Here is a 20,111-nt window from a genome sequence, read left to right as displayed (position 1 = left end):
GGTACCTAGACATTCTCTAAGTTTAAAAGTTCTTTTTGTGGATAGAAGATTCCCATCCCCCCACCCCCGCCCCCCACTGCACACATTATTTTCTATTTAGTATAAGTGTCTGGTGCACAGATGTTGCTCAAAAATATTTATTGAATAAGTAAACAATTTAAATGCTGAGGGTCAGTTGGCTTTGTTGCATATCCTATTTTAGAGAGAGGTCCTGAAAGACAGAAGCTTAGCACACAAATACAGATCTTTGTGATTCGTGTGATTTCCTTGCTTAGTACTGACATCAAAATCCACAGGAAGAGGACACTCATTAAATAAAAGAAATACATGCTCAAGGGATGTTCTCGGTGGGAGTGTGTGCATGTTCCTGCAAGCCTACACACATGCCTGCTTTCATGTGGACTCTGCATTTGCGAGGCTCTGAGAGCCTCATCCTCTCCCCACAGCTTCTTGACTTATTGGGAAAAATGAAGCAGCTGTGCCAGAGAGATCTATAGTCCCTTCTAGCTGCTGCATTCCCGGTGATTCTCATATGCTATCCTTCTAATTAAACTCCTTGATGCTAATTAAAAATGAGAATAGAACAAATGCCACTAGCTGAATTCAGACTCTCTTCCGTTCAATTTACTGAGCTCTTCGGGCTGGGCTTTTGGAGTTCTCTCCTAATTAGGATTTCCTTGGAACGCACACCCTGTCCTGTGTACTTGATCCTCAGATCCATAAAAATAATTCCAAGTAGGAGATCAGAAAAACCTGTCTTCTCTAAAGTACTCAGAATCAGGAGACTTTTTTTTTCTCTTTTCTGCTGTGCTGTGGCGTCCTAATCTGGTTTGGCAGATGGTGTGATGCAGCGTGTAATTTGGCATGCGATGTCTATCAGCCTGTGGTAGCCCTCAGGCATTTTATTTCTGCAGGAAACAATGATGATGGCGAGGACAACATGTGGTGACCCACAGGAACATGAGCACGTTCGCTCCTGAGTCTGCAGAAACTTAACACGTGTCGTTGGTATTAGCATTTTCTAAGAAACCAGCATCCATTAAACAGACGGTTGTTTGACGGTGTTAGATTGCTTCTGGTTGGTTGGTTCTTTCTTCCATTAAATTTACCAAAGAGTGTACTGTAGCGGCGTGAAATTGGAGGTCTGTCAGCGGATCAGCATCGCCTCTGTGTTCATGCACTAATAATTTCAACTCAGACATTTGCTGGTTTTTCTGTTCTCCCCTGCAATTAGAAGACAACTTTTTTCTTAATGTGTTATATCAGCTTCCTGTGGAAATATTAAGAAGGCAAACTTACAAGGCTCCTATTGGGTGGCAAGAATGAAGTATGTAGTAGAAATAGAGATGTATGCTGTGAATATCCTGAATAAGGAAAGGTTAACCTTTTCTATTTTGAAAAGCTAGCAATATTTTAAAATGACTCAAACATAGTTTTATAAAAATATGAATCTTATATTTAAAGAAAACAGTGTAACAGTTATTCCCTCTAATTTTTTAAAAGAAGGAAAATACACCACCCTTTTGTCAGGGGAGGGAGATCACAGATCAACTATTAATTTTAAGACATTTAAGTAAAAGACAAAACAAGGTAAAATACATAAGGAATCTTTGTGTTGCCACTTTTTAACGGAAGATGATTATTGATTTTTCTCTCCTTCCATGATGATATATATAGCAGCATCTTAGAAATGAAGCAACTTCAAAGGTTTTATTTTCTCTATTCTGCCATTGAGAAAATTAGTGACTGAACAAATCACTTGAAATTATTTTAATTTCTTGGCCAAATCATGGAAGCACAGGTGAACATGGTTAAAACAGCAATAAGAATTTAGCCAATTTTAACAAGTAGAAGGATGACTTATATGTCCTAATAACATGAAAACACTTGTAAATAATTACCTACAAACAAATATGTTGTTGCATTCCGTATAAAGTCCATAAAAGCTTTTAAGTTAAATGATCAAGATTTATTAAATACCAGAGTTTAAGGAGATAAAATTTAAGTCTTGAATTTATATTCCCAGCCCACTTGAGGGTTATGAGTCTGTCCCTCTTCCATGCAGTGGTTTGAGGCCTAGTAAAACATTTTCCAAAGGGAATAATATTCCTTACGCACTCCCTCCCAGAAGCTGGAGTTTGAACACCATCACACGATCAATCACACCATCACACAGATTCAGGGCGTGAAAACTTGAAGCAGCCCTCAGAAGCCTAAGAGATGAAACACAGGTCCCTTCTAACCTTTATTAATTCCAGTGTTGCCTTTTATGTTTAGACAGTAATGGACACTTGCTATGGAAGACTAAAACCTGTAACAGAAATTCTTAAGGCTTAGTGTTTATTCAGAATCCCCAGTTGCTCAAGAGCCTCTCTTCAGGTAGATGTTTTAACAGGAGATTTAGTCTGAGAGCCACAGAGTTGTCAAAAATTCCTATTTCAGCCCTGCCAGCCTGGCTCAGTGGTTGAGCATGGACCTGTGAACCAGGAGGTCAAGGCTCTATTCCCAGTCAGGACACACACTGGGTTGCGGGCTCAATCCTCAGTAGGGGGCGTGCAGGAGGCAGCCAAACAATGATTCTCTCTCATCATTGATGTTTCTATTTCTCTCTTTCTCCCTTCCACTCTGACGTCAATAAAAATATATTTTAAAAAATTTGTATTTCATTTATTTGTCCTCTTATAGCAAGTAATCACTTATTCATGTTGCCTTCTTTTCCTTATTACCTCTTATCAGGAGAGGGCTGTGGGAAGTGTCAGAGAGACAGAGTTCAGTCTCTAAATCTACCTAAGCATAGCCAAGGGTGGGTTCCCACTAAGGCATGACCTTTTAGAGATGACTGAGAAGGCAGGGAACCTTGAGAGATTATTTGGGATTACCACAGTGCTCAGAGTCCTAAGGAATGGCGGAGAGCGCCCAAGGATGGCAAGAAAAGGTGGTGTCGGAGAGCCAGGGTCAGTGGCTGTGTCCTGCGAAGCTATCACTCTGGTTGCCTTTTTTGTGGCCTTTCCTACCTAAGCCAGATTCTTTCCCTTCCTGTGATCTTCCTGATGCCCTTCCAATAAGTTCCTCTTAAGTTAATCAGAGACAATTTCTTTGTTTTGCAAACTGGAAGCCTGATGAGTAGAGTTGATATAAAACAACCTTAACTAGGTTAGTAGAAGAGAAACTATGGAAACTTCTTTATGAAATTCCTTGAAGTGTGTTTGTTGCAGCCAGAAATGGGGCAGTGAAAAGACATATTCCATAACTCAACAGAAAGCAAGCAGCGTGTCAAGCAGTGAGAGACTCACTCAGGCATATTTAGGAAAGGGTCACATGCGATGTCTATGAACTCATGAGAAGACTGACAAAGAGATTTACTCAGTGACTTCACCGTGCCACTGAGAGTGTTTTATGGAAAGATTAATGGCTGTAATTAATTTCTAACTTTTGCGCTTTTCTGTGTACATTTGGGAACAAATTCTAATTGATAAAGTGGGATTGATTCCACAATAACTTGCCAACTTTACAGGGATTAATACAGATAAATATAATTCTAAATTGTAAAGCTTCCTGCATACATGAGACTTTTTTTTTTTCCTTACTTTGCTGCTTTAGTATTCTTGGTTTTATTATGTAAGAAGAAATAAAAAATAATTTACAAATAGTGAATTAACAAATATTTTATTTCATAATAAGCAAACATACATTTTGCCCTGTTTATTATAAAATGAATCTCTAAATATCACCTAGAAAACCAAATAAGGAATCAGTAGAAGGAAGCCAGTTGTATTGTTTTTATAATAAGGGCCTTAAAGTCAATAATAGCTTTTTAGAAAGCTCAAAAGGCTTAATTTTTAAAAATGGATCAAAATTCTTAAGTTGTATTTGGTCTCTTTCTCAGCGCTCTGGGGCCTTAGTTCTCCAGCGACATCTTATGGAATTGCTTAGCTTGCACAATCATTGAATACTGTCTGGCAGAAGGGATCATTGTTCTAACAGATTTGATGCAAATAGGATTCCTGCTTGTGCTTCGAATGTGGAAGATGCCACACAGCCTTTTTTCTCTTCTTTCTTCTCTTTGTTGCTTATATAAAATTTCCTTATCATGGCAACTGTGTGTGATTTTTAAAACACTCTAAAATATGCATTGAGAGCTGAAATTCTCAGTGTATATTTCCAAGCGAGGCTAGGAAGGGAGAAAGAAGCTGTTGAATAGTGAAATGAGACAGCAGTAAAAGATCACAGCGCAGCTGGGTTTGTTGGCAAGAGTTTCCACTTAAAATCTGCAGCGGTGCAAATGCCTCTATTATTATTGACACTTCGCTGATTGTGATTACTAGAGGTGACAAAAAAAGGAAATTGAAGTATTTGAAACTCAGAAAAATAAACTGTGAAATTCCCTTTAGTACATAAATCTAGCCATTACCTCTTCCAGGCATTTTTTTTTTTAAACAGCAAAACATACAGTTTTAAACTCTCAAAGAGGAAAAGTGGTTCTCGTTTCATATTTTTATGATCAGATTTACATTCCTAAAGGAGACTAGATTTGAAATCCAGTTTATAACATCTATTCACAATGGCTTCTAAATCATCTCTAAGTTAAGCATTTTTATTTTCATGTTGTTTAGCATTTACTATTAGACATGTTAATTGAGACAAAATGTACTTGGAGGAAGAAGCCTTGTATAGACTAAGATTTCACTTCATATTGCTTCGTATATGTAAAAAAATGAAGTTTATTGTAAGAGTACAAACTCATATGTAATTTCCATGTGGATACAGAAAATGAGGCCATAATGAAGAGGAACAATTATAAAATACATGACACTGGAAATTCTATTAAATCTTGATCAGTCAGTGAATGAAGCAATACTTTTATCAACCACTACATTCTACCTGAACAAGAAGAGGACATTCCAGTATGTTTCTCAGAGCACACAGTAGCTCTTCTATGCCATTATAATCACTTGTGAGTAAAGATCATGGAGAATCTTTATCCAATAGATTGCTCTTGCCCACATATGAAAATTGCCAGTGCTCATGGATAATTATAATTGCTTCTTAAGGACCCGGGACATTTTCATGTGTATTGTAAGCACTCTGAAAATAATTAGATTTTTCAAGAACCGTGTGCCCAGTGACAAGATAAATCTCTGAGATTTTACATTTCAGAAATTTTCTGGAGAATGAAAATTGCATGCCTAAATTTTCCAGGTCCATCAATTAGAGAAAAAAATGTGACCCTATGACTTAAAATTGTATGCTGCATTATGACATAGATAATACATTCCCTTAGAGAATGGTTTGTGTCTTACACATAGCTATGCCCAATAAATAAGGTGTATTTACTTTAATGTAATATTGGTAGAATTTCTAGAAACAGAAAAGTTCAAAGTTGGATTGTGCTTGTTGGTGGTAGAGAATATGATGACTTTGATGTAAGTTATGTGATCTTGAGGGAGCAATTATTCGCTCATCCAAATGGATAAGTGGAGAAAACAGCTAGTAATGTGAAACTGAAGGTAGGGTATATGTGAGACAACAGTTATATAGATTTGAGAATACCCCAAAGAAGAATGTTAGGTGAAGTGTACTCTTGTTAATTCTTGAAGAATATATTAGAGAAAGAGATGAGTACACACCCATTGCCCAAAATAGTGGACTATGATAGACATGCAATGTTTGGGTCAAAATACCATCTAAATCTCCTTTGTGAAAGTATCACACCATTAGTTCATCAGTGTGAAGATAAGCTTTCTCCAACTTGAATTAGACTGACTATCTTACAGAAAAGCGGACCTAACCCTGAAATGTAAGGTATCTAATAGAAGCTGATGAATACTTATGGGCAAAGTGACATCTATAGAGAAAAGGAAGGCATACTATACCAACATGATGAATATATGATACCAAATGGGCAGATGTCTCCAAGATAAACATTATAGACCTTAAATATCTATAGATGTTTAAATTTGGAATTTTAGGGTATAAATTATTTCATTTAAGCATATAATGTGGATAACTAAAAATTTTTGACTACCTACGATTATAAAAATCATAAGGAGAACAAATTTGCTTAAGATGGCAGATGGGGAATGTGGAAAGGAGGTATATCATCACTTGCATAAAAATAAGGCTTTACCACTAGATTCCTTTTTAGGGTACAGCTAGGATGGGACATTTAGTTTCATCTATTTTTCTGAGAAGTAACATCAGATTGAATGAAGTGGAAGGAAATGACAGCTTTTTCTAGGCCAAAATATTTTTTTAAAACAAGCAGGAAGGCAACTGGAAGCAACACATATAAACTGATGGGTTCCAACATTCTGTTCCTAATTGGCTAATTTCATATTAACAGTTTTACATCTTTTCTTCTGATGTGAATCATCATGGGGGAAGAAAACAAGGCAAATGATTTCCTGGCTGAGAAAAACATCTTTGCTTCATTATATAATTTTAATTTGCTCTGGTTTCTATTCTGAACACTGAGAACTCAATAGAGAAAATGTTGCTTTTTAACACATAACTATTTGCATTTACATAACTATGAACATTTAAAATGTTAGAAAGCCAACTTCCAGTACATCCATTTGTCAAATCCTGCTTCCCTACGTCTTTCAAAGCTGAAATCTCTGATGCCTATCAAATGCAGATTCAGTCCTACCAATCATTGAGGTGTTCTGCTTCAAGGAACAGCCTTGCCTACATGGCTCAATGGTTGAACATTGACCTATGAACTAGGAGGTCAGGGTTTGATCCCCAGTCAGAGCTCATGCCCAGGTTGTGGGCTCCATCCCCAGTGTGGGGCATGCAGGAGGCAGCCTATCAATGATTCTCTCTCCTCATCGATGTTTTTATTTTTCTCTCCCTCTCCTTTCCTTTCTCTGAAATCAATAAAAATATATATTTTTTTAAAAAAATGTAAGCACAATCTCACCTCAGAAAGGCCTAGAAATAAATAGCTTTGCTGCCAAAGTCATAGCATTTGTCTAATTAGGTAGGAGTAAGCTATGAGTACTTGTGAAATGGCTGATACTAATATTAAAACAAACTGTAATAAGAGCTGCCTTTAATAAGTATTTAAAAATCTTCCTTACCGATGGGGCTGGGAGAACAAAAAGTTGGATAAAAGTCCTTAAAATTTTAAATTGGTCTCATGAGTACTAGATGCTGGGAATAAGGGAGAACTAGAAACAGATCAGTTTTTACAGGGACTAACCCTCTAATTCCGGTTACTTAATCCTTTACTTGATTAGGGTGACTATGGCCCTCAGGCTAACAGGCTGGCAAAAGCAAATTTAATTAAACTTCTGAGAAAGATAACATCATACAGAGCCTCCAATTGTCTCTATGATTTTACATTTACAGTGACTGTCACCCAATAGAAACTAGCCAAGTATAGGTTAGAAGAAAATATTAAAATTGAATAATGGGGGAGGGAGGAGGACTAAAATACTATAACATACAGCAAGAAAAAAAAAGTTATCATACTTAAGAATAAAAGAAGTATGACTCTGAAAACTTCTTTATTCCACATTTCTTTTCTGAGCCCTATAGCCAGTACAATAAGAATAAAAATGAGGACTGATAAAGAAGTTATAAAGCTGTCATTTTCAGATGATATAGGAATATCCATAGAAAACACAAAAAAGCCCTAGCTGGTTTGGCTTGGTGGGTAGAGTGTTGGCCTGTGAACTGAAGGGTCCCAGGTTCGATTCCAGTCATGGGCACATTCCTGGGTTGCAGGCTGGATCCCCAGTAGAGGGCATGCAGGAGGCAGCCAATCAATGATTCTCTCTCATCATTGAAGTTCTTATCTCTCTCTCTTCCTCTCTGAAATCAATAAAATATATTTTTTAAAAAACACAAAAGGACCTATAAGTAAGGCATTAGAATTAATACATACATTATAAGATATATTGATTGCATGGGCAATAAAAGAAAACAGCAATAAGTAAAAAAAAAAAAAACAGTAATAGGTTAAATTAATTACCTTCACAATATCATAAAAACATTAAATATTTAGATATAAAATTAACCATAAATATGTCCCACCTCTACATGGAAAATGTTTAAACAATAATGAGAGAATTTTTTAAAAACCTTAATTGGACACTTATAATCATAGATTAGAGAAGTCAATTTTTAAGATGTTAATTTTTCACAACCTGATCTATGGGCTCAATGTAATACTGATAATAAGTCCAGCAATCTATCTATCTATCTATCTATCTATCTATCTATCTAGGGAGCCAGGGTCCACAATACCCAAAACGAGCAAAGGCTTAACTGAACACCAGTCTGCGCACACAGCAGGCTCTGGTGGGCGGGGACTGGCGGGCTGAACTGCTGACCTCTCAGAGAGAGAGAAAGGCAGGGCTGATCAGCAGCTGCCATGGCTGCTGGCAAGGCCAAGCCTCTCTCTCTCAGAGAGGTCAGCAGTTCAGCCCGCTCTCCAGCAGTCACAGCCTTGCCTCTCTGATCAGGCCTGGAGATAGGCCCAGAGACACTGACTGGCATAGAAACCGGCCAATCAGAACCAAATCTGGGTGAACTGTGAGGAGCCAATGGCTGCCTAGGAGGTGGAGATTTTGACGCTGACTGGCATTTTGACGCTGACTGACCAATCAGAACCTAATCTGGGTGAACTGCAAAGGCAGAACCTAAGGTGGGGGCTGAGGAGGGGTTTTAAGGGCAATAGCTGTTTGGTGTAAGGTATAAGAAAGTGGTTCAATTTTTTAATAACCAGTTTGGCAGTACAGTGGGGCCTTGACTTACAAGTTTAAGTCATTCCTTGACCGAGCTCGTAACTCAAATTACTCGTATGTCAAATCAATTTTCACCATTACAATGAATGAAATGCTGGACTGATGTTGTGGCATTCACTGTGACGTTCGCTGCGCCATCTAGCGGTGGGGTATTTGAAGCTGGCTGGTAACCCAAATTTTAGCTTGCAACTCAAAGCAAAAAATCGGCCGAGAGACAGCTCGTATCTTGAAAAACTCATTAGTTGGGACACTCGTAAGTCAAAGCTCCACTGTATAGTGCATATGGCTGTCTATCAGTCCAGATATAGGGATTATGTGTTTTTGTCTGCGAAGAGCATCTCCTCCTGTTGAAAAAGGCTCCCCCGCCCCCATTTAAGCAATCCTATCCTATATAATCTATCTATACTAATAAAAGGATAATATGCTAATTGGACCAGGTCGACCAGCCATCTTCCAGGAGTCCGACTTCCTTCCTGACAAAGCCATGGTGGTGGGGGCAGAGGCAGTTAGGGGCGATCAGGCTGGCAGGGAAGGGCAGTCAGGGGTGAGATCAGGCCAGCAGGAGAGGGCAGTTTGGGGCGATCAGGCAGGCAGAGGTAGGTAGGGGCAATCAGGCCGGCAGACAGGTGAGCAGTTAGGAGCCAGTGGTCCTAGGTTGCTAGAGGGATGTCCGACTGCCGGTTTAGGCCTGATCCCTGGACAGTCGGACATCCCCCAAGGGGTCCCCAATTGGTGAGGGTGAAGGCTGGGCTGAGGGAACCTCCCATGCACAAATTTCATGCACTGGGCCACTAGTTTTTAAATAAAAATCAGTTTTGATTTATTTTTTTTCTAAAAATGTAAAGTACAATAGGGCCAGGGTAAACTGAAAGTATAAAATATGAGAGTCTGCTAGATCTCAAGACTTCCTAAGTATACACCCTAAAGCAGATTATTTAACCATCACATGATTGGCATTTGGGGTTGAATAATTTTTGTTTTGGGAGGCTGCCTTGTGACTTAGAGAATGTTTTTTCAGATCCCTATCTTCTACCCACTATAGGTCAGTAGCAACCACCCTCTCCAGTTGCCTCCTATACAAATATCAATAGACATTCCCACATGTCCCTGGTGGGTGGTAGGGTATCTCCCTTGTTAAGAACAACTGCCCTAGAAACTGCATGTGTTTATGCAACAAAAGCCATGTATAGGAATACTCAGAACATTTTTGTTTATATTTAGTGCCAATATTAGCCAAACAATGTAAGCAATTACAAAATCTATAAATATTACAAGGCAAACATCACCAATAAATAATCTCCATATCCAGAGAAAACAAATGCTAACTTTTTAGTTTGTATTCTTTTCATCTTTTTAATATTTATTTTTCCAGTTTTTACAAAATTGGACTCATTATCATTTGCATTTTGTTTTTTTCTTTCACTTAAATTAAATTTATGAACATTTCCTGCACAGTTTTCAATATTAAAGTCAACTGAAATGAGATTTTTTTTCCCCATTTCTTGAACAATTCTTTATGGGATATTTTACCACATCATAGAAAATGGTCTTCTTTTTTTCTAGAATAAAGAGAAAAGAGTTGAAGCCAATTGCAGTGATTTTAGAAGAGCAGTCTTGTAGTTCTTTCAAGTTACCAGAATCTTTATGTTCTGTTTTATATTTCATTGAAGAAATAAGGCATTTTTCTTTAATAAGAAAACCATTAAAAATGCAGATTTCCCTTCTCTAGTCCAGCGATTTTCACCCGGTGTGCCGTAAGAATTTTTAAGACATGCAATACCTGGCTATTTAGTCAGGGGCACTGACCTCTTTTTTTCCCTTAGATTGTCAAATAAAAAAAAAAAATGACAACACAACAATAGTCTTTTGGTGTGAATCAAATTATACCTATTTTTTGTTGTTGTCATATCAGCAAAAGATATAGTTTTTGGTGTGCTGCAGAATTTTAGTAATTAGTTTATGTGTGCCATGTGATGAAAATGGTTGAAAATCGCTGTTATATAGCAAAATGAAAAAAAGAAAAATTAAAATTTATAGTTGCATCACTGATTACTAATGTCTATATTCTTGCAGTGCTGTTCCTTATTCAAACAGATAAATTATGGGGACTCTCATCAGTGTAGAATGAATCTGTAATTTAGAAGAATACAGGCTAATGGAATGAAATACAATGCTAAGTTATAAAATTTCACAATGAAGTTCTCTGGCAAAAACTACCCAGTTATTTTTAGTAATGCACATTTAAATATTTATTTATATAACTCAGTTTCTCAAAAACTGATGTGCAAATTTTAAAGGGCATTAAAGACATATAGTAAAAATCTTTACCTTGAAATAAAATAAATTGTATCTTAAATTAATGATCCATTGGCTAGATGACCACTTTGTTTCAATTGTTCAGATGATCATTTTGAACAGTGCTAGAGTACATAGCTAAAAATAAGCACAACTTATTTTATATAATCATACCCCTTTTTTCAGATCTGTTTCCCAGTGCTTTATTTATTTTTTGTATGAGTTTATAGATGGAGAGAGAAAGTGACTCAAAAGATTTTCAACCCAGTGTTGTATATATTCTGGGAACCAGACACATGCGCTTCTATGGCCCTAGGGATAGTGTAAATAATGCCAATAACTTTCAAAGGCAGGAGGATGGGAAGTTTTATGGCTACATGACCTTCCCTGTGTGGTATGAATCAAGCAAAAGCCCAAGTAGAGTTAGAAAGTTTCACAAAGATGTTAGAAGCCACATTTCCTCTCCAAATTGTAATCCCCTTCTACTGTGACCACCTTGCATAAGCTGAGGTGAAGGGAACTTCACTTGAAAGACCATGAAAAATCTCCTTTCTCTATTTTTATCTTTGATTCTCATACCTCTCACCCTTTTTTACATTGGAATTTTACATACTTTGGCATCTGGATTTAAAGAAATAATGACAAGTAGATTCCTCCCTCAAGTCTGGCCTCTAGTGGGAATACTGAGGACCCACTAAAAGTAACATTCAAATAGGGGAACATATAAAGTTGCATCTTCACTAGGTAAAACAGTGCAGAAGGACAAGATAACCTTGTCCATTGCAGAATAAGACGGAGCTGAACTATTGTTTGATTTTGGAATATCTATAGTTGGATTATAGATGCTTATCTAATGAACCAAGAATGCACTCTCTATTATTCCAGGGCCATCGAAAGTATTATAATGAAAATAACTACTTGTCAGCATAGTGCTATTGTAGGCCTGTACACCATAGTGTAAAGAAAAAGCACTGAGATAGAGTGGAAGAAACAAGTTTACTATCAACCTATCATTATGCAGGCTGTATGACCTGGAAAAATCACTTAATCTGTATGAACTATAATTATATCATAAAATGAAGTCAGGGAAAAAACTGGGTGAATTTGGTGTTCTAAAGCTCAAAATACTTATCAACTTCTCCTTTTCCTCAAGTTGGCACTCTATTTTATACTTTCTTTTTTTCCACCAGTTTACCTGAGACTTTTTACATATAATGGGGAGGGGGAAAATATACACAAAATTTCTAGCAATATGTTCAATACTATGATAGAGGTTTAGAGAGGATGCTACTGTTATCAAGAGTCTTCATAGTATGCATCATATTTCCTAAAGGATTGTAATTAAAATAGTGATGTGAGTGTGGATATTTAATAGCAGGAAGAGTTCAGGCAAATAGCAATGAGAATGGACCCGAAGACAACGACAAAGGACATCCTGGGGTAAACCTAACACATGCCAACCCTGACTGTGAGCCATGAGCTACCATCATATCTTTTTGCCATTGTGATTAAGACCCTCCAGTACTGGTGAGCCCAGTAACTACTCTGTATAATGTAACCAAAGGCAGTGCTAAGTACAAAGAAGGTGATAGCAAATACCCATCAACCGTGCAAAATAACTATTGACTGTACCGAATAGTGGTATCTTCAATTTTGTGTGAAACTGAGAATTCCATTGTGTTTAAATTCCTGTAACTCATTACTCAGGTGAAAAAAGCATAACTTATGACAAAACGAAGTGGCTCACCATTTCACCTCTTTTTCATTAGTTATTAGTTGCGCAGAGATAATGTTATTAATCATCAACACTAATAAAAGAGAAAAATGGTAATTGGCATACGAGCTACCCTTTTCATTGGCTAATCAGGGCTATATGCAAATTAACTGACAACTAAGATTGGCAGTTAACTGACAACTAAGATTGGCAGTTAACTGACAACTAAGATTGACAGTTAACTGACAACTAAGATTGGCAGTTAACTGACAACTAAGATTGGCAGTTAACTGCCAACAAGATGGCGGTTAATTTGCATATGTAGGCACAATGCAGGGAGGCGAAAGGGAAAGCAGGAAGAAGCCCCCTGCCACTGACAGTGATTGGAAACCCAGGGGGGAGCTAAGAGCTGGGGGGCAGGGCAAAGGAGGCCCTGGGGCCGCCTTTGCCCTGCCCCCCAGCCATGATCGGAGAATCAGGTGCCTTTTCCGCCCTGGCCAGTGATAGCAGGAAGTAGGGGTGGAGCCAGTGATGGGAGCTGGGCACGGTCGAAGCTGGCAGTCCCAGGAGCTAGGGGTCCCTTGCCTGGGCCTAAAGCGAAGCCCACGATCGTGGGGCCGCTGCAGCTGCGGGTCCCCGCTGCCCGGGCCGGACGCCTCAGCCAGAGGCGTCAGGCCTGGGCAAGGGGCCGATCCTGCGATTGGAGGGTGATGGGGGTCAACGCCTGAGGGCTCCCAGTATGTGAGAGGGGGCAGGCTGGGCTGAGGGACACTCCCCCCGACACACACCCAGTGCACGAATTTCGTGCACCGGGCCCCTAGTAATAATTATAAAAATTGAATTATACTTTATCCATACATAACTCTCAATGAGTATATCTTATTTTTTATCCATACATAACTCTCAATGAATAGATCTTATTGCTTACAATCTGATTTAAACATTATTGAATAAAATATTAAATAATTTCAGCTACAAGTCAATCATCTGAAACACAAGCACTTTCAATATCCTATCATTGATACCTCATCGAGTTTCTCTTGCATCATCTTTCCCCTGGAAACTTTGCTAGTTTGTTTGCTTATTGGTTTTGCCTGATAACATAGAGAGTGGGTTTAAATAATTAGAGTTTGGGATTATCATATAACTCTACCCTTATCAACTGAGCATGTTGCTTGATCAATATGTGCTTCAGTTTCTCCATCGACAAAGAGGGAACAGTGGCCTCAAAAATTAGAAATGTTTTGCCACTCACATGTGGAATCTAATGAACAAAATAAACTGGTGAACAAAATAGATCCAGAGTCATAGAAGCATGGAACAAACCATGGCATCTCAGAGGAAAGGAGGGGGAGGTAGAGTGGGTGGGAAGAGATCAGTCAAAGAACTTGTATGCAAATATGCATAACCCTTGGACACAGACAATAGGGTGGTGAAGGCCTGGGGCAGGGAGTGGAAGCAGGTTAGAAGAGGTCAATGGGGGGAAAAAGGGGGACAATACGCAATACTTTTAACAATAAGGATTTTTTTAAAAAAGATGAGGCTTTCAATGTGCGCATGGTTCATAGTAAGTGTCAAGTAGATAGATGCTAAGAACTATAACTCAGGTTTTTCTGAAAGACATTTGTATAGGGATTTTTAAAATGGGGCTTACCGAAATTGTTTGCATATGTTAGCATTTAGTGTTTCTTAGGTTTAATTTATTTCTGCAACATAAACAATTGTTACAACAAAGAAAAAAATCCTTAGGAGCCTACCTCTTGGCTTGTTGTGGACACACACACAGAAATCACTCCTCTGCCTCAGGAGAGCTGGCGGAGATTAATGAGCCATTTCTTTGGGTTCAGGTTTTCCACATGCACGGAGTCCACTATGGTGATGTAATTAATTTCACAACACCAGGGTTTTGTCATCCCACATTCCCAGGCCACGCAACTATGATAAGTATGCTTTAATTAAACCTCATAACGTGCCACTGTTGTTACCGGGTGCAGCTGGATCACAAACAAACCTCTGTGGACCACAATCATTTTAATATGCAGCTGGGGAAGCTGCATAATAGAGCATTTACAGGAAAGCCGCCTGAGTTGGTGTGCTAAGTTCTTAAAACTTTTAATAAATACGTATATATAAAGAAACAAAAACAATGCGGGGTGTTAATGAGCTTGTGTTTCTGGTTATAACTTGAAGAAGGCAGTGAGGTGTGCCCCCAGGGTTAAGGAGTGGATGGGCCTTCCTTAGTGATTCTCCTGGGCTCCCAGCTTTAGGCCTGGCAAGCTCCTAGGGCGTTGCTTTCCTCTGAATACGGCTGAGAATGATCTTTCTCTTAGGACTTGGGGACAAAAAAGCAGACAAAATAGAATTGCTTTGATTTGATGTGCATGATTCCAGCTCTATAAACATAGGAAGTGTGTATAGTCTGCATCTGGCTGAAACTGTTTCAGTGGTTGTTTTAATCGTGGTTCAGTAACAAAGTGAATAGGTATAGTTATTCCAGGGTTCACAGTAATGAACGTAACTGTCTTGTCCTTTATTCATCATTCAGTTCAAATCTCTACTGGTGACTTGATAAAAAATTAGGTTGAAATAATTTAAGTTGGTGCAATGGGTAAGACTCCCATCCTCAGCATTTATGTCTTACACATTCTTAGATAAACTACCAACTACTCCTTGTCCTCAGTTTCTCTTATTTAATAGGAGTAACTGTCATATTTATCTCATAGACTTGTTCTGAAGATGAAAATAAATAATAAAATGTTCTTAGTAATGTGGGAAGCATGGAGCAAGCCTTCTGTTAGTGGTAGCGATGAGCATTTAAAGGGTAACTAATTGTGAGAGTGGTGACTGGGCATCAACCTAAGATGAACTACATAAACCTTTTTTGTAACAACCCAATATATTAAGAAAATGGTAAAATCTGTTCAAAGATCATATCTATATCCCTGATACTCTGGAGCAAGATAAGATGAAGGGTAGCTTTTTCTCTATCATCACATACCTGTTCCCTTGCCTCAGAGCAGTGTTGCTAGATGGAGGCAGTGAATTCTAGGCTCCGTTAGGGGGAGGATGCTGGAAAGGAAAAGCGACAGATATGCGGCCACTGGCTTTTAGGTAGGAGGAATGCAGTGTTGTTAATAGCAGAAATATGGGAGGATATGCTTTGGTTGCTTCTGAAAGCCCCGGGGAAAATATTAGACTTCTGTAGGCCTGTGAAGAGTAGGGATCCGTGGTCCCTCTGTGAGAGCTGAAAACTAGGAACAGTGTCTTCTATCTCAGACAAAAACACTTCTGGCCACACTGGCTATGTGCACAGAAGAACCATTTTCTGCAAGGGCTTTGAAGGTTGGACATGGAGCATAACAGAGGTGACTGAAGTGAGGACAAGTTTGTCTTTTTAAAGTTTCTGGATTTCATATTACCATAACTGTAGAGGAACCCTTAAAATAACTTAGAGGAAGCCTGGGACAATCAAAGCAAGAAAAAGAATTGGAGACGATTCTGCTCCCAAAATAAATTAGACTCGGGATTTTTTTTTTTTTTTCTGCAACAAATATTCAGAAACACAAAAGCTTAGGGCAGGGAATGATAACAATAATGGTAGCTGCTTCCTACTATTTGAGTTCCTAATTTCCCTGAATTTTTGGATCAAGGATGAGCTCAGTAGAATGAACAAGAATTAGTCTTTATTTAGTTGATATTAAACCAAAGATAGTTATCCTCCAAATTATTTAATGATAACTAAATACTTCTCCAGATTAAAAAAAAAATAATTTACCCCTGGGCTTAATATTCTGGGTTTCATTAAATTATTTTTGAATGAAGGAAACTTTCCAAGTGAACCTTCTCTTGTATAAAAGAAGTGAAATTATTTTCCATGTATACAGCTCTTAGATATTCTTGAGAGACTCTCATTCCTACAGGCCTAAGAGCTTCCACGTGGAAATTGTTGTGTTGGTGGAAATCTGGCTCAAAATAAAGACTTGGTCAGTTGCGCACATGTCTTCTCCATGGTTAAGAGAGGGAATTGTGATATAGACACGGGAACAGAGGTCACTTTTTAATTCAGCTTCCATTGTTCACCAACAAGAGTAATACATTGAGATTTCAAATTCTGTTGTGTTCTGTATAGCTGTAGAAGCCTAGAACACATGAGAAATGTACTTCAATGTATATATATCTGGCTTCTGTTCTCCCAACTTACTAATACCAGGCTATCATTTTTTTAAAATTTCAGTTAATTGAGGAAAATAATAAATAAGATTTGAGAATAGCGTGAAAAACTCAAAACACCAAAAGTACAAAGTAGAAATGTTATCAAATGCAATAAAATATGTTATTACAATCTCAGTGCTTAGATTTATCTGAAGCTTAAACATAGCTGAGACATGACTTCAATTATTAGTAAAAATTTAGAAAGGTAAAATTAAGAAAGGAGGGGCAAAAGAATATGCTGGAGAGTAAGATTAAGAGACATAGAAGTCTTTTTGGTGGCGCCTCAGAGGCTATCGGCTGCTCCAGGATGAAGCTCAGCATCTCTGTCCAGCCACTGGCTGCCAGAAACTCATGGAAGTGGATGATGAATGCAAACTTTGTATATTTTATGAGAAGTGTATGGCCACAGACGTTGCTGCTGATGCTCTGGGTGAAGACTAGAAGAGTTGTTATGTGGTTCGAATCAGTGGCGGGAACGGCAAACAAGGCCTCCCCGTGAAGCAGGGTGTCCTGACCCACGGCCAAGTCCACCTGCTGCTGAGGAAGGGGCACACCTGTTCCAGACCAAGGAGAACTGGAGAGAGAAAACACAACTCTGTTCAGGGTTGCATTGCGGATGCCAATCTCAGGGTTCTCAAGTTGGTCATTGTATAAAATAGGAGGAGAAAGATATTCCTGGTCTCACTGATACCACTGTGCCTCATGGCCTGGGGCCCAAGAGAGCCAGCGGAATCCGCAAACTTTTCAGTCTCTCTAAAGAAGATGATATCTGCCAATATGTTGTGAGAAAGCCTCTAAAGAGAGAAGGTAAGAAATCTAGGACTAAAGTACCCAAGATTCAGCGTCTTGTTATCCACGTGTCCTGCAACACAGACGCAGGTGTATTGCTCTGAACAACGTACTAAGAAAAATAAGATTGAGGCTGCAGAATATGCTAAACTTTTGGCTGAGAATGAAGGAGGCCAAAGAAAAATGCTAGGAACAGGCTGCCAAGAGACATAGACTATCCTCTCTAAAAGCTTCTACATCTAAGTCTGAGTCCAGTCAAAAATGAAATTTTGTAACTAACAATAAAAAAAGAGCAAATAAAAAAAACCAAGAGAGACATAGAAGACAGAACAAAGTGTAACATACATACAGGTGGGCTCCCAGATCAAAGCATGTCCCGGGAGCCGGTCCATCCTTGCTGTTTCAAAGGACCTGGCATATATGGCATACTGTTCTTAAAATGTTTGCTCACCTTCTTGGCGCTATGTGTTTTAACCAAGGTCTCCTCTCTGAGAAAGGTTGTTTCCCCAGGTAGGGATTTTCCCCTGAAGTTAGGGAGGGAATAAAACCCCTCAACTAAGTGCCAGGCGGGTAATTAATCACTTTAACTATGAACAATCATGCTTAAGCTACATAATCTTTAATCCCTGGAATGGAGATAAGAAATGCCCTAACCTTTGTAATAGAGATTGATAGGATTGAATCAACTGGTATAAATACAGATGTAACAAGACAGAAAGAGACAGAACTAAGAAGAGAGAACCTACAGACAGAACCTACACAGAACCTACAGACAGAAGAACTTCGCTGGAGAGAACATGGCAAAAGATCCTGGACTGAACCTGACTACAGAAATTGGCAAGAGAACCTGACTAGAACCTGGTGACTGAACCTGGCTGGAGAACCTGGACAGAACCTGGCTGGAGAACCTAGCGAGAGAACATGGCTACAGAACCTCGCTGGAGATCCGAAGCAGAACCTCTCTGGAGATCCAGACCAGAACTTGGCTGGAGATCCTGGCTGGAGATCCTGGCTAGGCTGCTGATCAACTGAACACTGTCTCCGTGTCCTTCCTTCTTCGTCGACTCTGTCCATGCCTTTGGGGACCCCTGGACCCGCTGGGGTTGGACCCCAGCAAGCATGCAAGTAGTAGACATTCAAAATTTAGGTTATTTGTCTTTCTCTGTCCGACATTTCACTTAGCATAGTACCCTATTGTCACAAATGGTAAGACTTGATTCTGTTTCATTGATGAGTAATATTCCATTGCATATATGTACCACCTCCTTTTTATCCATTTGCCTATTGATGGATACTTAGCTTGCTTCTGTGTCTTGGATATTGTTAATAATGCTGCAATGAACATAGAGGTGCACATATCTTTTTGAATTAGTGTTTTGGATATGTACCCAGAAGTGGAATTGCTGGGTCATATGGTAGTTATATTTAAAATTTTTGAGGAACCACCATACTGTTTTCCATAGTAGCTACACCAATTTATAATTCCCAGTGTTCCTTTTTCTCCACATCCCTGCCAACACTTGTTGTTTGTTAATTTATTGATGATAGCCATTCTGACAGGTGTGAGGTGATATCTCATTGTGGTCTTAATTTGCATTTCCCTGATGATTAGTGATTTTGAGCATCTTTTCATATGTCTGTCAGCCATCTGTGTTCCCTCTTTGGAGATATGTCTATTCAGGTCCCCAGCTCATTTTTTAATCGGATTTTTGTTGTTGTTTTGATTTCCTTATATGTTTTGGATATTAACCCCTTCTCTGATGTATCATTGGCAAATATCTTTTTCATTCAGTAGTTTGTTGTTGTTTTTTTTTCATTTTGTTGATAGCTATATAAATGTCTCATCACTATTGTTACACCTGACACTAATATAATATTATTTATCAGCTCTAATTGAAAAATAATTTTTAAATTATGTTAAATGAATAAATGAAGTAGAAAAGATATACAGTGAATTTCCAATTAACCAGTCTTTGTTAAATGTTTATTTTAATTTACTAATAAGTGGCTCAAAGACATATGATGCAGTACTTTGATCACAAAAAAATCTTGTGATCAAGCAAAATGCTACCATACTCAGAATGTTTTAATCCTCTGCCTTTATACTTGCTGTAGAAGAGTTTATATGACAAGTATACTCTTATGTATTCTCCTATTTTGTGTCGATATCCTGTCTATTAATAGTATCTGTACGGAGTCTAAAATAAAAGTATTGACAATCCATACAGTAGAAGTAAGAAATATCATCCTAATAGGAAAGAGTTTCAGTTTTATTCAGGAGTGTTTTTAAAGTAAATCATAGTTATTTAAATGAAGTAAATAAAACCATTGCATTTATTAGAGAAATT

At 38.4% G+C, this 20,111-nt stretch overlaps 1 pseudogene; it reads left to right on the top strand.

Moving 5' to 3' along the window:
- Positions 1-17,281: 17,281 nt before the first annotated feature.
- LOC132227533 (small ribosomal subunit protein eS6-like) lies at positions 17,282-18,028 on the top strand (annotated as a pseudogene).
- Positions 18,029-20,111: the final 2,083 nt, after the last annotated feature.

The sequence above is a fragment of the Myotis daubentonii genome, chromosome 1 (genome assembly GCF_963259705.1).
Source record: "Myotis daubentonii chromosome 1, mMyoDau2.1, whole genome shotgun sequence".
NCBI lineage: Eukaryota > Metazoa > Chordata > Mammalia > Chiroptera > Vespertilionidae > Myotis > Myotis daubentonii.
The sequence above is the reverse complement of the archived record's forward strand: the minus strand, read 5'-3'. Positions and strand labels throughout refer to the sequence as shown.